This window comes from Phragmites australis, chromosome 23 (genome assembly GCF_958298935.1).
Source record: "Phragmites australis chromosome 23, lpPhrAust1.1, whole genome shotgun sequence".
NCBI lineage: Eukaryota > Viridiplantae > Streptophyta > Magnoliopsida > Poales > Poaceae > Phragmites > Phragmites australis.
This window is the reverse complement of record NC_084943.1, coordinates 6,389,301-6,401,899: the sequence shown is the minus strand read 5'-3', so window position 1 is coordinate 6,401,899 and position 12,599 is coordinate 6,389,301.

Below are 12,599 nucleotides of genomic sequence, written 5' to 3'. Positions count from 1 at the left end.
ACTCCGTAACTTGGTCCGATGGATATATGCTCTGCACCTATTCATACATACAGGCTCACTTGTCAGTGTCATAAAACTATCTTTATACGGATAACTAATCACAATATCAATTTTTACATCTGTTCATACGACCTTAGATTCAATCAACTAAATAGAAACTCGATTTAAACTATCTAGACATATACAACCAACCAAACACTCTTCTTTTCATCAAATATAGCTCCACTCAACCTGCTTCCCTTCAACCTACTTATACGATGCAGCTCTATAAAACCTCGTTCAAAAAACTAAACACACCCTTATTTCTAAAAAATGAACAAATTCGCTTATGTCGTAAAAAGTGAACATGTTCAATAGTATAGTAGAAATTGAACGTATGAATTATAGAAATTTTTTCTGTAGGATAAATAAAATCTAATCTAATTTAGAAAACATAGACTGAGAACTCAAAAATTTAAACAATCTTTTTAAAAGACTTTTTTCCCTCCGACTGTATTTATATTAATTTAACTATTAATTACATCCCACATTATGGGGAGGCCCCTAAAGAAAAGTAAAATTACACCAAAAATAACAACATGTTATGTTAGGGAAATGGTACCGTATTAGGCCCCCATTGACTTCGGCCGGCCTCAGCCAACACTAGAGATAGGAAGTAATGAACAACACTAACGCACTAGAAGAACTGTTTTGGTTGTAGATAAGCCGAAGGGACAGACGACGTGAAGCGAGTAGCCTAAAGGCTAAAGATTTAGCCGCAAGGTCGAGAATCGCTAAAGGCATTGGTGAGGCCCAAAGAGCCACCTGATGCGAAGTGAATAGCCCGAAGGCCAAAGCCTCGGTCGCAAGGTCGATGATCGCTGAAGACAATGACGAGGCCATCTGATGCGAAGCTAAGAGCCCCTCGGCCTCGAGGTCGAGAAGAGCTCGGAGGAAGGAAATCGGAGAAAGGCCTGAAGGTAGCTACCCAAGTCACCGAAGGACCGACTGACACGTGTAATGTCCTGTGATGGTACATCCTTTAATAATGTAATGACTGTAATACCCTATGAATATTCTGAGAATATTTTTGTGAACAAAGGCAGTAATGTAATGTGAATTTGGGTGGTTAGAGTATGGCTATAAATGCTCAACCCCATTGATGTGATGCATGAACAATTGTTATCCCAGAAAATATATGCTTACCATGTTGTGATTTAGATCCCAACATTTGACATCATTCATTAGGATTGAACCCACAACCACGTGGTGAGATATGGAAGTCACAAGTCATGCCACCGAAGAATTGGAAGGGAAATGGAAAGAAGATGGGAGATTCAGAAGGTGGCCCGATAGGCCAAGAGCAATCGACAGAGCATGAAGGGACGAAGGTCCATCCTGAGGCCGAAGCATAAGGGAACAGTGAAGCCAGATACAAGCATTAGGCAGAGGAGGTAGCGAAGCAGGTATAGGAGCTCCTGGAAGAACTTAGGTCCATTCACCAATCTGTGGCCTCTCAGCAGGGACCATCGGGGGGACATATCAAGGACTTAAACTCGGAGGTGATACCCAGGCAGGTTTTCAGAGGAGCCCACCTGACCGCGAGTCGTATACCCTAACTCCCCATTGTCCCCAAGCCTGTAGGCATGGCTGGGGCCTCCAGGATTCAAGGTGTCGTGCCTCCATTTGTACAATGGCGAAACCAAACTCCAAGGAGTTTGTGATGTGTTTCGAGGCTATAGTAGAGTCGACGGGGGAGAAAACACCACTATGGCCAAGGCCTTCATCCTCGCTATCGAAGGGATAGCCCTCTCATGGTACACCTCGTTAACCCCAGGAGGAATTTACTCATGGGAGCAACTTTGTGATGCTCTTTTATCACATTTCCATGGAAACTATGCTACTTCAGTCATCATGGGAGATTTGTTCGTGGTGAGATATAGGGCGGGAGCTTGAAGTAGTACATCCATCGCTTCGTGCGAGTGAAGTGCCAGGCAAAGTGTCTCAGTGATGACACAATGATCTATGCAACTCGACAAGGGCTTCGGGCAGGCGTATTGGCCTTGCGCCTAGCTCAGAAGCTGGTCAAAAGTGTAGATGAGCTATTTGCTAAGATAGAAGAGTACTCCAGGATGGAAGAAGATGATTTGCGGAGACATTCCAACCATAAACCTTTGGAACCCCAGAGCCATTGACCTAGGAACAACGATAAGTCCCAAGGAAGAGAGAAGGAGGACCAATCGAAGGAGGAACATCAATCCTAGAAGGGAAGAGAACACGTTAACATTTCTCTCACTCGAGAGGTCAAAAGAGGAATGTGTCCACCAAGGGATAGAAGTGGAGGCAGGGGTCGGGGGCATGGAGGTGGCTGCACTAGAGCATTCTATTGTGTAGTGCATGGCGAAGATGTCAGCCACACAACCAAGATATGCCTGCACGTCATGGCATTAAGGGAAGGTCTGCACAGGCAAGCTCCTGGGTTGTCTAGCTCCAACCAGGCTCTTGAACCTCAGACAGTGTATCACGCGGCCCTTATGAGTCGGTAGTGAGTCGTAGTACTGACGAGCCTTCAATGCATTGCCTTCGGCTCCCCATCTGGCATATCCACTGCATCCTTCACAATGGGTTGGAAATTACTGATCGCAACATCCTTCCTCAACCGAGTTTCTGCCCCTACCACCTTGCATGGCCATTGAGGCCTTGTCAGACGGAACCTGCTCGGTGCAGAGCATCGAAGGGATTCAAAATGTAATGCTAGCTATCTCTGGTGGCTTGAACCATGATTTTTATTCAAAGAAGCAGCAAAGAGAGAGTACGTGTAAAGGGTGAGTCATGCCAGAACCAGCCCTCTTTTTGTGAAGTCCCGATGGTCTCATGTCCCCAACACCTTCTCCCAAGAAGATATGCGGGTTTTAGACTACCCACACACAAACTATTTCATCATCATCGTGAATATTTTAGGGTTCAAAATGCACCGAGTGCTGATAGATAGTGGGACCTCACCAAATTTTCTTTTCGTCGAGGCATTTGATCACATGGGCATAGCCAAAAGTTGCCTTCAGCCCGCTGGAACCCCACTTCTGAGCTTTGGGGGCTGTCCTGTCGAGGCCCTCAAAAGAATTTCCCTCCTAGTTACCTTCGGAGATGCGGGAAAGTATGAAAGGAAGATATAGTATTTGATGTAGTAGACGTCTCGTATCAATACAATGCAATATTTGGAAGGGGCATTCTGGCAAGCTTTGACACGGTCGTCTATCATGGCTATCTATGCATGAAGATTTCTTGCTTGCAAGGGGTTATTACCATCTGAGGGGATCAGACAGCGGCTCGAAGGATCGAGCTGGGACTGGTTCCCGGTCAGCGTAATGTTCATGTGTTGTCCGAGGTTGATTGGAAGGAACTATGTCACCGGGTACTGAAGGCAAAGCTGGAGGGTGATGCAAAACAAGTCCCGCTGGACCCTGGGTACCCGGTGAGGAACATTTAAATTGGTGGAGAGCTGGCTTCAGGACACGAAGCTAAATTGATGGCCACCTTTCGTGTTAACGAAGAATTCTTCGCTTGGTCACCCAGAGACTTACTTGGAGTCAGTCGTGCGTTGATCGAGCACTACCTCAACGTCGCACCCAAAGTGAAGCCTAGAAAGCAGAAGCTTCGACAGATGTCCTTAGAGAGCCAAGAAGCCACTAGGGTTGACGTAAAGAAGCCCCTCGAGGTTAGAGTAATACGCGAAGTCATGCACCCGGAGTGGCTGGTAAACCCTGTTCTGGTCAAGAAAATCAATGGGAAGTGGCACATGTGTGTCGATTTCATAGATCTTAACAAGGTGTGTCTAAAGGACAATTTACCCTTGGCCCAAATAGGCTAGCTAGTCGATGCTACCGTGGGTTCTGAGATGTTGAGCTTACTTGATGCATACTCCGGGTATCACCAAGTATGGATGGCTAAGGAGGACGAAGCAAAGACAAGCTTTATCACACCCTCTGGGACCTATTGTTATGTATGGATACCTTCGCACGCCTAGTGAACAAAGTCCTGAAGCCCCAGCTTGGCCATAATGTCGTGGCTTACATTAATGATATTGTCGTCCAAAGTCAGCATGAGGGAGATCATTTGGTAGACTGAGAGGAGACCTTCTGCAACCTCCAAGAAGCAGGGCTATGCCTAAATTTGGAGAAGTGTGTATTCGGGGTTTGTTTGGGCCATTTGCTAGGATTTATGGTGTCCTGGAGGGAACCAATGCTAACCTGGGAAAATACGACCCATCACGAACACGACACCCCCGCATCTATTAGGGATACGCAATGCCTAATAGGGAAGATGAATTCATCGAATCGTTTCATCGCTTGATCAGCAAAGAAGAGCTTACCTTTCCTTCAAATCATCTAGGGCTCAGACCTATTCCAATGGACCGATGAACAAAAAACAGCCTTTAAAGCCTTAAAGGAACATCTGCTTACCCTTACCACCTTAGACAGTCCAGAGACCGGTGCTAGTTTGTTGTTATATGTTATGGCTTCACCTTTGGTAGTCACCGCAGGGTTGGTTCAGGAGAAGAAAGTTGAGGACGGCCTTCGGCAGGTTCTGATGTACTATGTTTCGGAGGCCTTAGGCAGCACAAAGGAGCAATACACTGAGCTTGAGAAGATGGCATACACCATGGTCATGGCGTCTAGAAAACTGAAGCATTACTTCACAGCTCATCCAATCAATGTACCGACCTCTTACCCATGAAATGACATCTTCGAAAATCATGAAGCCATAGGGCATATTAGGAAATGGGAGGCTGAGCTCTCCCCTCTATGTATTACCTTCATCGCACAGCCATCAAGTCTTAGGTCCTGGTAGAATTTTTTACTGATTGGACACCTCGTGCTAGAGCCTCGCCTGAGCCGGAGCTTGACCTTGTGTGTTCAATATATATAGATAGAGCCTAGAGGGCTTTGGGCATAGACGCGATGGCCGTGGTAATCTCTCCAAGAGGATTAAAGCTTTGTTACACAGCAAGCTTGCACTTTTGTATGACAAACAACATGTCAAAATATGAAGCAATGTTACTGAGCCTTCGGAAGGCAAGAGCCCAAGAGGATCAAAGCTCTGTTACATAGCAAGCTTGCACTTTTGTATGACAAACAACACGTTAGAATATGAAGCAATGTTACTGAGCCTTCGGAAGGTGTGCTTTGGTGAAAATTGATCCGTAGCTCGTCGCATGCCAAGTTGACAAATCTTTCCATGCCCGAGACCCAAAGTTGACCAAGTATTTCCAATTGGTGCTTAGAATGCAAAAACACTTCTTGGGTTTTATATTCAAGGCCATTCCGAGAGGTAAAAATCTAGAGGCCAACATGTTAGGGAAGGCTACAGGCCAATGCACCTCTACCCCTGGAGGTGTTCTTTGAAGACCTTAAGGCTTCGACGATGGCCCACGAGGAACCCTTGGTACACATAGCAGTATTGACAGAGGCAAATTGGTGTACACCATTTCTAGTATATCTGTAGGGTCCAAGGACCACCAAAGTCAAAAACAAAGCCAGGAGAATAGCCTCTAAGGTAAGGAATTATCGGATCATCGATGGTAGTTTGTATAAGGGGGAGTGTGCACACCATGTCTATGATGTGTGTCAAGGGTTAAACGAAGAGAGCTGCTTCGTGTGATGCATCAGGGGCTTTGCGGGTCTCTTGCAGGTTCTAGGGCCCTCGTGTCGAAGGCATTCCAACATGGCTTCTACTGGCCCTCAGCGGTATCAGATGCAGATGCCATAGTTCACACTTGCCCAGGGTGCCAAAGGATGGGAAGGCAATCACACATTCGCGTGAACCCTATGTGATCGATCCCTCTGATATATCCCCTAGCACGCTGTGGAATAGATATCGTTGGCACGTTCCCTCACGCCCCAAGGGATCTCAAGTACATAGTGGTAGCAGTGGAATACTTCTCCAAGTGGATCAAAGCCACACCTCTGGCACACATCATAGCAAAGAACATCTAACACTTCTTCTGGTAGTTAGTGGTTTGTTTCTTCAGAGTGCTGTGTGAAGTCACGTTGGGCAACAGCGCACAGTTTGACTATTTGATGTTCCAGAGGTTCTGCGAAGACATCAAAGTGAAGCTATGCTTCATGTCTGTAAGCCAACTGCAGTCCAATGGTGCGATCGAGTGGGACAATGGAAGCATGTCCTCAACATTGGCAAAATGATTAGTCGAACTACTGAAGGGCAAGTGGGTCAAAGAACTACCGAAGACTCTATGTTCCCTTCACACAACTACCACCCAACCAACGGGATTCACTCCCTTCTGTTTGTTGTTCGGTGATGAAGCCGTTACCCAAGAGGAAGCAAAGAGCCAATCACTACGAACACTCTCTACCACCCCTGGTGAAGAGTCCCTCTCGAAGGACCTAATGGAAGAAACTTGTTTGCTGGCAGTAGTGAACCTCACCAAGTATCATCAAGAGACCAAGCAATGGGTAGACAAGAAAATTAGGGCAAGGGCATATCAACCCAGAGATATCATCCTTCATCGATGACTCAACCACGAGACAGTGGGAAAGCTACAAACCAAATGGGATGGCCCTTTCCTTGTAATGGAGTCTCGAACAAAATCCTATCGTTTAGCAACACTGGATGGCGAAAGGCTCCCCTACACATGGAATGCGGATGCACTCCACAAGTTCATGGTTTGACGATGGGTTTCACCTGCTGATGTTAGCTAGTTCTTAGTTATCTAGAGTATGTAAATAGAGTTTCTGTTTACTTTTCCTTCAGCATTATATTATTTTTTAACCCTTCAGAGTTGTACTCTTTTCATTGTAGAGGAAACCCCACTTCGGGGAGCAAGGTTTTTAATGAGTCAGACTCCTTATGTAATCCCTTATAAATGAACAATATATATTCCCTGACGAGAAGCATTGTTTGACAGGGGTGAAGTCTAAGGACTCCCCTATGGCTGAAGTCTAAGGACTCGCAACTCCGAAAATAGGATGAAGTCTAAGGACTCTCGAAGGCTGACGTCTAAGGACTCGACTATGATGACACAAGGGTGAATTCTAAGGACTCCCTCGTGGCAGACGTCTAAGGACTCACCACTTCGAAGACAGGATTGAGTCTAAGGACTCCTGAAGGCTTGTGGTGAGGCCTTGCCTTGGTAGCTCTACCCACTTTAGACCTTGGTGGCTCAAAGGTCGTGATTGGGTGCCGTCCGGGAGTATATCCTTGGTGCTCCAGCGTGGACTAGGGGTGGTGTTTATGCCAACGATACCACGGGATAAAAATCCCTTATACCGAGTTTTCTCTCTCTACCTTGTTTATGTTTTCACATTTACTTGCAATTTACCTTTCTAGATAGGTTGCAATCTCTTTTGAATGGTAGGGTAAACACACTAGATAAACCTAGAGCATATTTAGTTAGAAATTGTTATAAGTTTATCTTGTGAAGTTTTTAGAGCTTATTAATTTTAAGTGTCCTAATTCGCCCCCTCTTAGGACGTCACCGATCCCTTCAATTAGTATCAGAGCCTCGTGCTCTTGATAGGTTCAACTGCCTAGAGTTGAGACGTCCAAGGTTGGGATGGATATGAGTAGGGCTCCACTTTTTGATGGCACTAACTTCCTCATTGGAAAACTCTAATGACTTATCATTTGCAAGCCAAATGTTTAGATATTTGGAGGGCCACCGAAGAGGGGATGAGACCGCATTTCACAAACAAGGAGAGACAATGTGACGCTATGGTGAAGAGTATCCTTTTATCATCTCTATGCACTGATGCTTTTAATTGTTTTTATTCTCTCACCAATGCACATAATATTTGGACTAGTCTCATTGAAATACATGAAGGCACAAAATATGTGCGCAATAAAAAATATCATGTGCTAGTCTCTAAGCTCAATAGTATAAAACACTTGCCCATGAAAATGCTAATGATATGTACTCACATTTGAATATTATTATCAATGAGATAAATGGGCTAGGTTTGCCATAAATTGGAGATGAACAAGTCATGAGAAGGATACTTCAAGCTCTTCTTCCAAAGTACAAGTTAACAGTCTCCATAATCTATGACAAGAATTACATCAAGAGGATGACTCTAAACTAAGTAATCAGTAAGATCACCACCTATGAGATGACAATGAACATAAGGGTGGAAGCTTCTTTCTGATCCGATGTCAAGAACTTTGCTCTCACAAGTAAGCAAGCAACATGCTCACATATGAAGGCAAAGATGAGGAGACTGAAGGGATTGGTGATGTCAGAGGGGGGTGAATTAGGACACTTAGAACTATTTCAGCTCCAAAAACTATATAAGATAAACCTATATCAAATTCTATCTAGATGTGCTCTAGATTTCTCTAGTATGTCTACTCTACCGATCAAAGCACTTGCAACCTATCTAAGAAGGTAAATTGTAAGAGAATAAATAGGAAAACGTAAATAAAGTAGAGAGAGCAAAATCGACATAAGGATTTTTTTTTTCTCGTGATATCGATGGCATGAATGCCACCCCTAGTCCATGTTGGAGCTCCACAAAGGATATGCTCCCGGTCAGCACCCGGTCACGGTTCTTTAGCCACCAAGCCACAAAGACAAGACCTCGACCCGGATGAGCCACCAAGCCACCAAGACAAGGTCTCACCACTAGTCTCTCTTCCGGTTCCTTGCCGACGTGATCACTTCAGAGCTTGAGCTACCAAGGCAAGGGTCTCCGCGTCCCTGCACAATCTCCTTACCACCACTACACACCAAGTTAGAGGGTCAACAAGCTTGCTGGTAAGTCACCAAGACTCCAAGGTGCCAACGTACCACTTGATATAAGGTTGGATTACTCCTTAATCCACTCTCTAGCAGCAATCACCTAGCAACACCATCTCTAGGCCTATAAGCACTAAACATTCTCTAATCTTTTGCTTAATCACCTTAGACGATCATTTTAAGCACTTTGGTGGCTTGGATGTCTTCTCAGGTGTACTTGAACTTCTCTGGACTCCAGCCCCTTCAAATGGTCGAGTGAGTGGGTATTTATAGCCTCAAACTCACCACTAGCCGTTAACCCAACGGCTCTGAAAAGCTGTTAACAACAGATGATCTGGTGTTAACACTAGTACTAACACTGGGCCATTTGGTGAGTACACTCTCACAAACTAGTCGTTGGAACCCTACTCAAACCTCTGTGAATACCGGACACTCCGATGTATACTTCATCTCCATTACCGAACTATCTGATGAGTTATCTTGAGCCATCCGAGCCTTTCCTTCTTCTCTGTGTAAATTGCTCTGGTGTATGCATCCGGTGTACATCACTTCATCACCAGACTATCCAGTGAGTTGACTTCAGCCATCCAAGCCTTTGCAACCCTCTCTAGAAATAATACTCCAGTGTGTACAACCTTCATTACCAGACCATCCGTTGGGTTGAACTTCATTCTGTTTCTTTGCACTATTCATTGTCTGGTGTTCATTCCATTCACACCGGAACCATCCGATGGGTTGAACATTCGATCTTCAACGGCAACATCCTTCTCTGGTAATAATGCTTCGGTGCATTCATTCTTCTCAACAATGGACCATCCGGTGGGTTGGGCCTTCTCTTCTTTTCTCTGAAAATGCTCTGGTGCAACTGATTACCGGACTATTCGGTGAGGCATATTCTTCAGCACAACATCTTCTCTAGACGAATTTCTCCGGTGAGCACTCTGCTCAAACACTAGACCTTCCGGTGAGCTCTTCAGGCCTTTCTCCCATTTAACAAATATACTCTGGTGAGTTCAAACACCCAAAGCACCGAACCATCTGGTGAGGCAAATTTTCCTAGGACTTCTCTAATTCAGTCCAACTTTGTCCCGGTTGCGGTGGCTTCTTCATGTATTGCATCCATGAGACCTACTAATATATATTGTTGACAAATATATTAGTCCCATTAACTATATTATCATTAGTCACCAAAATCATAATCAGGGCCTAATAGGGCCATTTTCGCTACTGAGACAAGAGCAAGAATCAAGCTCAAGTGAAGATGATGGTGATGAAAATGAAGAGAATGATGAAGAAGATGAGAAAAGCACCTCAAATGATGAAGAGATTGATCCCAAGATCGCCAAGCTCATCTCACAAGTGGAGAAGAACATCAAGAGAATTAATACCAAGATTGATCATCGAATCTCCATGAAAGACTTGGTCAACACAATTGATCATATAAAAAAGAAGAAGAAGATCAAGAACAAGAGGGAGACAAGGGGAAGAGACAAAGCATTTGCAAGCATAGGAAGATGAGTGAGTGAAGATGAAGATTTAAGCTCAAGTGATGAGAGCTTCATCAGCCACTCCTCAAAAAAAGCTCTTCCTCAAGGTCATCATCACATAAGTATCTTATAGCCAAATGTATGGAAAACGATGTAAGTGATGATGAGTCCGGTGAGCATTCACCCTCTCAAGAAAAACTTCTTGAATTGATCAATTAGCAACAAAGGGTCTTAAAAAAACAATCTAAAGAACTTAAAAAAAATCAATGTCTTAATGATATTCACGCTACCTTTGTGTCTAATTATAAACAATTATTGAGCAAATTCAAATTGCTAAACAAGGAGCATGAAGAGCTTAAGGCAAAATTTGAGTGCATTGAACATTAACCTAAGGTCCCTTTGAAGAAATCTACCTCTCTCTTTAATTTCAATCCTAAGGTAGATGCTTCCACTTCTTGTGATGATTTAATCGATTTATCTAGCTCACCCCTTTGCAATGAGACATGTGTTGAGAATGTTGTTGTAGAATCATCTAATGACATTACGTGAAAAAAGTCATTAGTGACGGGTGATAACCGGCATTAGTAACGGGTCCCGTACCCGTCACTCTTATCACGTCACTAATGATAGGTCATTAGTGATGTCGAGGGTAAATCCCTGACAGTGATTCTGATGTATGTTGGACAGTGGGTGCGTGAATGGTGTTTCAGGGACTCGGGTGTGTCTGTGTGTAGATGATGGATTCGGGGACACCAGGGGTTATACAGGTTTGGGTCTCCCGGAGGATAACAATCCTACATCCTGTGTTTGTGTTATCGTAGATCTCACTTGGTTACAGACGGTGTTCTAGCAGTTTGCTAGAATTGATCTCCCTTGGTTACAGATGGGGTCCTCATCCCTTTATATAGTAGGGAGAGTGAGAACTTACATGCGGGCCCTACCCATATGACCTCTGCTCATTCTAATATCTAACTCAACTCATCATTACGGAGTACCAGGCATGCCAACTTGCTCTGACGGTATCGTACTGCCGTGTGCCATCTTTAGTTAGCCCGTAGAGCCTTATTTTGCTGCATTTAATGCGACGGGATGGAACGATGCCCTTCTGCACCGTCTCCGTCCGCTTGCCTCTCTGTGCCGTCCCCGTCCACTTGCCTCTGTGCTGTTCCCGTCCACTTGCCTCTGCACTGTCCCCGTCCACTTGCCTCTTTGTGCCATCTCCGTCCACTTGCCCTGCCGGATGGCTGACAATATCTCATCTGTCGTGTGGTGCTACACCGGTCTGTAAAGTCTCACTCCGTAGCCTTTAATGCTACGGGATGGGACAATGTCCCCTGCACCACCCACGACCTTATCCGTCGGAGCCGGTGCTTGGTGAAGAGAAGCATTCGGGTGAGTGTCCAAATAAAGGCACTTCGGATGGGTTGCGTCCAATCCAGTCCCGCGACCAGGGGCTGGTCGTGGGTTTGTATGAAGGCGTAGCTAGATTGGTTGCTGGAGGCCTTGCAGTGGTCATGGTAATTCATTGATCAATTAGCATTTTAGGAGATGTTCCCCTGGCTTTTTGCATCCTTCGTGGGGCCTGTTAGCCCTTTACTTGATACACTGACAGTAGCACCCAAGCTCCCTCGTGATCGCGGTTCGGCCTGATCCTACAACTTGGGTCCCAGGCCAAACATAGTTTGCCCCAGGAGTGGTTATTGACGTCGTTCATCCTCAAAGTTCAACTTTTAAGTTACGCATCATAGGGGGAGGTTTTAAGTGTCCTAGGAGAGAAGAAAGGGGGAGGCACATTTATTGTCGTTGGACCTGAAGGACTCTTGGCTATTTCTGCGTGCCCCCTCGGGTTTCGAGCGGTTTGAATGCTGTGTTGGTTGGGATGCCGCTGTAGTCTTTTTAAAGGATGGGTGTTTGAGGGTCCTTTGAGTTCTCCTCTTGCATTCTTTCTTTCCTTCAAGCCCTTTTATGCATAGAGTCTAGTTTCTTTATCCCGTCTCATGCTCGGCTCCGTAGTGTAGACAGACCCAGAGGTCATGACGCGCTCCCCTCCCTTCTCACCGGAGAGATTGACGATTTTGGATGAACCGACAGAGGGGGATTTACCTCCCACCCAGGATCCACCTGCCACGGCGCTTCCGGACGAGGCTTTTGTCGCAGTCGTGATCGCAAGATCAAAGCCGATACTTGCCCGAATGGAGCCCGCGACCGTCAAGCTTACGTCATTTTACAGAAAGCCGTCCTCTGTAGGGCCGTCCTGCTCTCCTGCCCAGGTGGATCCCCTGGCTGATGTCATTGATATTTCTGATGACGAGGATGGGATCGATTGGGGCCTTCTGGAGAAGGAGATCGATGAAGAGGAAGAGATGGAGAAGCAAAAGGGAGGT